The sequence below is a fragment of the Halichoerus grypus genome, chromosome 1 (genome assembly GCF_964656455.1).
Source record: "Halichoerus grypus chromosome 1, mHalGry1.hap1.1, whole genome shotgun sequence".
Lineage (NCBI taxonomy): Eukaryota > Metazoa > Chordata > Mammalia > Carnivora > Phocidae > Halichoerus > Halichoerus grypus.
The window spans coordinates 145,811,598-145,817,597 of record NC_135712.1 but is presented as its reverse complement, the minus strand read 5'-3'; the positions used below and the strand labels follow the sequence as shown (position 1 = coordinate 145,817,597).

Below are 6,000 nucleotides of genomic sequence, written 5' to 3'. Positions count from 1 at the left end.
ATAAGAATTAACCTAGTGGACAGGGCTCTAGAGCTAATCCATTTCCATCAGTCGTTTGTTCACAGTGCGTACTCCTGAGGACTTGTTGAATTGCGCACTAAGCGCCCATTCTAAGAGAGTTCACAGCCTTCGGGAGCGGGGATCGCAGGCGGCCCGGCCCGGCGGTTCACTTCCAGATTCAGGCTGAGCAACCGGTCGGGATGCGGGATCCACGACCCGGACAGTGGGGGGCTTTGGAGCGGTGTGCGGCTCGCCCGCGAGCCAGGTCCTGCGGGGAGTGCGAGGCCCAGACCGCAACGACCGCGGAAGCCCTAACCCGCCGGAGTTCCCCGACCCGACAGCGGGGCGGCTGCGGCGCCCAACAGCGCCCGGAGCGGGCGGGCCCCGACCTCAGCTCCCGCGCCACCGCTTCCCCCTCCCCAGCCCCCCCGCCCGAGAGGGCCGGGGCCGAGAGGCCGCCGCCCGCAGGCAGCGGGAAGCGCGGCAAGCCCGCGTCCGCTCTCACGGCCGGGGCCCGCACGGGGCGGGGGCGCCGGGGTCCGGACAGTGGAGGCTCAGGGTGCCGCCCTCCCTCAACCCCCTGGCCTGCGGGGGCCCGGGCCTCCCCGCCTCGGACCACGGCACCCTCGCGGGCCGCCCCTCAGAGCGGCGCGGCGGGACACCCTCCAGGCTCTCCCCTGAGGAGCGGCCGGGGAGCGAGCGGGCGCCCCGCCCCTGCCCAGGGCTGTCGGACAGCGGCAGTCGCTGGCGGCGGGGGACTACTTTTCGCCGCTCGTCCGCGCCCCGCCCCTTGTCCTCGCACGGCGGAACGCTCCGCGCTGCGCCGGTGGCGGCAGGATACAGAGGCCACTGCGCGACTTATAAGAGCTCCTTGTGCGGCGCCATTTTAAGCCTCTCGGTCTGTGGCAGCTGCGCTAGCGCGGCCCTAGAAACAGAGAGCGAGGGGAGGCGGAGACGGAGGAAGGTCCGAGGAGCAGCTCCAGTCCCCGCCGAGCCGCCACCGCAGGCCGAGGACGGTCGGACTCCAGCGGCGGGAGGAGCCTGTTCCCCTGAGGTGCTTGGGCACTCCTTTCCTTACCCTTCCGGGGCTGCCCCCGCTCCCTCTTCGGAGCCAAACTTCGTCGCGGGCGCGCGGTCCCGGCGGCGGCTGGGAGCCGGGCCCGGCGCGGCGCGGAGGCCCGGGGTGGGGAGCGGGGGGTGCGGGCTGGGGGCGCCGAGGAGGCGGCGGGGGCGGGCCGCGCCCGGGGGGCGGAGGGCGGCGGCCGGGCCCGGGTTCCGGTCGCGCTGCTCCTCGGGGCCCCGGGGGCGCCGCTGGCGGGGAGGGGGCGACGCGAGGGCGCGTCCAGGAGCTCGATGGCTGGCGGGGGCAGGCGCGGGGGAGGCTGTGGTTTCCGTCCGGGGCTCCGGCCGCGGCCGAGTTTGGGGGAGGGACCCTGCGCCTCGGGATGCTCCGGGCCGGGGTGGGGGGCGGGGTGGGGTGGGGACGGGGGTGGGGGGCTCCGCCTTCCCAGCCCCAGCGGGGGGTTGGGGTACGGACGCTGGGCCTGGGACGCCACCCAGGTCCCATCTGCCGGGTCGATAGGGCCGGTAGACTTTCTGTTCAGATTTCCTCTTTCGTTCTTAAGGACAAATTAAGAGAATTCTTAAGAGAATTGTTTTTTGTTTTTAATGCCACGCTTATGTGAGTTTGGCACTGGCGCTTGTTTAGACCCAAGCAACTTTAAACCTTAGAGGAACCAAACTACTAGTGCAGACGGTGCGATGCGTCAGTAGGGTTTGCACATATAAATCCGTGTGCTGCACCTATATTTTCTTGTGCCGTGCAGGTGAGTGAAAGCGGCATGCAACGTACGGGGAGTCTTTTGGATTTATGGCGGTGGGTGTGAGACCCTAGTAAAAATAGGGGCGGGGGCCAGGGCGACTGGCTTACTGTTTCTTATCAAGTGAACGGCGGGATTCAGCTCCTGAGTGCTTCGAGAACCTTGTTGGGAGAAATGATTTATTCAAATACTTTTATGGCAGCTAAACATGATTTTTAGAGCACGTTTTCTTTTCATCAGAGTGAATTGTTCCCTCGCTACGAAATTGACCAAATAATTGCAACTTCTTTCAATGTTTTGTCTAGGGAGAGGATTTTGAACAGAGACTTTGAAAGTTCTCAAAGCCTGCTTCTGAATCCGCGAAACTTAAAAGCTTTGGCAGTTGGGTGTAGTTGTTTCCTTCGTTTTCTGTTCCCTTTTGGAGGGAGCATTGTCTCCATACTTTCTATCTTCCAGACATCTGTGGTCTCCCCTCCCCCCTGAGTTTGTGAGTGGTGAATGAAGAGAGACTGGCCTGCTGGTATGCAGAGGTCGGCAAAAGGAAATCGAGGAGTGGTTTTAGTGAAATGAGAGCTTTGTATCATGAATAGTGGTGGCTTAGACTAGACATCAACTTGAAGAGACGGCTATCCTTTGATAAAGTCTAGGCTAATGTTTTTCAGATCGCTGAAGTTATAACGTATTTTGTGTGGAATTTAGGAAGCCATTTCAGTATTGTAAGTTGGTGAACATTCAGGACCTTTAGATATCTTCGTGTTAACTTGTCTTCATCCTACAAAACAGTAGACATAGCTTGAAATGTCTTTACATAACGCTACCGTTAACTATCTGCTTAAATTAGTGACATAAAGTTTTACTTTGGAGACTTTGTTTTGGGTCTGAGCAACTGAGGCTGCTGCAGTATTTATTTTACTTTCACATTCTCTAGATTAAAAAAAAACCATTAAGGTTTACTGGAGAATATCGTTTCTCAAAATTTGCTTAATTTGCACCCAATATTCATTACTTTGACCCAGTCTTTGTTCTGAAGGCCATGTACAAGGACAAGGCCCTAAAGTGATTGCAACAGTAACTTGAAAAACTTGCAGAAGACTATTCTATAGGATTAAAGGAATGCTGAGACTATTCAGGCCTGTAGTCCTTGAGGGGGAAAAAAATGCACTAGGAAGTTTAGTATAGCGTGCAACTTAGAGTCCTTGTGGAGTCCTAAGCTTGAGACTCTCCCAGAGGCTGGAACATTTTAAATAGCTTTCAGGGAAAACTATGTTTTTAAAATAAGGCGGTTAATAAAAAAGTAAAACATTTACCAGTGTTCAAGTGTCAAGTATTCAGAAGTTTTCTTTCTTTTGAACTAATTGTTATTAGTTATCCTTTGCCAAGATTATTATGTAGAGTAAATGTATATTCCAATATTAAAACTCATCAAACTGAATTGAGCTTCGTACTGTTACTAATCATGACTAGAATAAAAATTGTTCATATATATGAAGTTTTTTTTGTGTGCTTGTTTTCATAGATACTTCCCTCCCCAAATAGGAAGGGAAGACATGAAGTAGGTAAATTTCTCAAAGGGTATTTTAAGATGTAGCACTTACAAAAACTATGTGCAGATACCCTTTTTTGTTGTTGGGAGGGTGGGAAGAGGAGCATAAATATTGTTGAAACTAGGGATGTGGATAATTGAAAAGTTTGAATATCTTTTTTATAGTTGTAAGTAGCAGTGAAATTATAACCCCCCAAAATGGACTAAGTATATTCAGCCAAATGAAACTTTTGTGTTACTCAAATGAAAGAAAATGTCTGTCCAGTTACGACATGATTTTGTTTCTCTTTCATAGTTTACTAGTTGATAATAATTGCAGGTGGTAAATTTTAAGTTTGTACTTTGAACTTGGTTGGAAGTATGCTTGATTGCTAACCCAGGGTGGAAGGGGTGAATGCTTTTTGTGTAGGACAAACTTCTAATTAAAAGTATTACAACTCTTGTGTAGTGCTTCATATTGACTTGTGACCTTGTTTTTGAAAACATTAGTTGTATTAAGTTTTTCTTGCAGCTCTCTTTTTGTTGGGAATATGATACCTTTTGTTGAAATAGCTTGACTAAAAACATTTTTATACCATAAAAGTAAATAGTAAACATAGACAAGGAACTGCTTCGTGATTATTCTAGAGCATGTAGCTGTTGCCTCCTGTGCCCTCATATAGAGGATACTGATTTGCAGAATAAGTTCTCATTCTTTAACAGACCATTGTTTATGTAATACGTTCTAATTGTGTGACAGATAACTAGGCTAATAGGCTAAAATAAGTATATACTTCTCAGGCTCCATGAAGATAAAATATGTGATTTGTGGTGCTTGAAAATGGGTAGGAATTAACTCGTATAGTTTTTCATCATTTAAACTCAGGAGAAAGTTCTTTATTTCCTCTGTTTACTTAGGAATGCTGCTTGTGTTTTTGTGTTTCATGCAAGACAGAGCTTGACTCAGTTTGAAACCTAGATCCTTTGAGGCCTGAACCCTGTTATCCTTAAAAGTATGTATAAAATCTACTTTCCTTAAAGAAAGATGCTCTTGTAACAGAGAAAGTCAGTTACATTAGGAACCCTTTTTTTAGAGTTTAACTGCCTTTTTGAATTTGTTAATTGTGGGCATCTTTTTTTTTTTTTTTTTACAATTTTATTTATTTGACAGAAAGAGAGACAGCAAGAGAGGGAACACAAGCAGGGGGAGTGGAAGAGAGAGAAGCAGGCTTCCTGCTTTGCAGGGAGCCCGATGTGGGGCTCCATCCCAGGACCTTGGGATCATGACCTGAGCCGAAGGCAGACACTTAACGACTGAGCCACCCAGGCGCCCCTCATCTCTTCTTTTAAGAGACGTTCCCCACCCCCCAGAGTCTCCCTCAAACCCGATGCAGCCGCAGAGTGAGAGTAGTGTTAGGGCATGTTTTCATTGCATGCTTTGGTCATGTTGAGTGCCCTCCAGTGGATATAATGTAATGCTTGTGATTTTTTCCCCCCAGCAAGTTTGTGTGGAATATATTTTTGAACAGTTCTGATGAGAAAGCATCAATCAAGAAACCTTTTGAATTCTAGAATAATTTATTCATATCAATAGTGATCATTAAAAGATTGGCTTGAGAAAATGTCATCTCAACCAATATTTGTAGGAGAAAGATCAAAGTTAAATTAGGGATTACATTTAATGTAAGCCACTTTAAGTAGGTTAAATATATCATGATGATAAAACCAAAAACTCACTATAAGAATTTGGGGGTGAGGGATCATGTGTTTAGTTGTCCTAATGAATTACAGAAACTAAAGTTCTCAGAAAAAGTTAATCAGATTGTCAGTGTGTCTAAAATAAGGTACACAGTAAAACATGAGTAAGTGCTCAACTGAGTTATATTATCAAGGAGTATGTCTGTGTTAGGAACTAGATAGAAACAAAACTAGCTCAGTCATGAGTGTATATGAACTCTAGACTATAATGCCCTGGTTACTATAGGCTCCCATTGTATAAGGTTGTGGGTGGTGATGTACTATGCCAATATTTTGCCCTTTAAATTTTTCAATAAAAACCTTTCTCCCTGCTCCTGTAGTAAAGGTCTTATGTTTCTATTAGTAACATTTTTTTATGAATATACTTGTTTCAGTTTGGATTCTGATTAGTAACAAGAATGAAGTGTATTCTCAATTAACTTTTGGAAGTCAAATGTTAATTTTATGGAAAATTAATTAGTTCAGACAAACTTTAAAATGTTGCCTGTTTTCCATAATGGGTGGTTGAAATGAAATCGAAAAGTTGACAGTAGGGGAGGAAAATGACAGTATCACTGCTCCATTTTGCTCTTGGAATTCAAGTAATTTTTTGAAAACATTGATAATGATTTTTGACTAAGAAATATTGTTAAGAGTTTTTTTTTTTTTTAAACACAATAAGAAGGCCTTGTTTTATACAAATGGTTATTCAGAATGGATTTTTTTTTTTTCCACAATGGATCATTTTTGGAATTAGTAATGTTCAAGTTGATTCTTAGCATTTGCATCATTTATTGTCTCTTAAGGTTGAATAGCTGCTGTTCCAGTTTTCCAAAATTTTTACAAGATAGGAGAGTGGATTTGAAAGTTCTTCTAAAAAGTATGTGCATACAGCTTCCTGAAAAATTCTATTAGGGACTT

General features: G+C 46.5%; 1 protein-coding gene across 4 annotated transcripts in view; it reads left to right on the top strand.

The window, feature by feature from the left end:
• The first annotated feature begins 837 nt into the window (after positions 1 to 837).
• Positions 838 to 6,000, top strand: part of CTNNB1 (catenin beta 1) — a 40,006-nt gene continuing 34,843 nt past the window's right edge. For all 4 annotated transcript variants that reach the window (XM_036080336.2, XM_036080334.2, XM_036080333.2 and 1 more), the window contains exon 1: positions 838 to 1,054. The gene's annotated coding sequence lies outside the window, so the exon portion shown is untranslated. The remainder of the gene's footprint in view (positions 1,055 to 6,000) is intronic.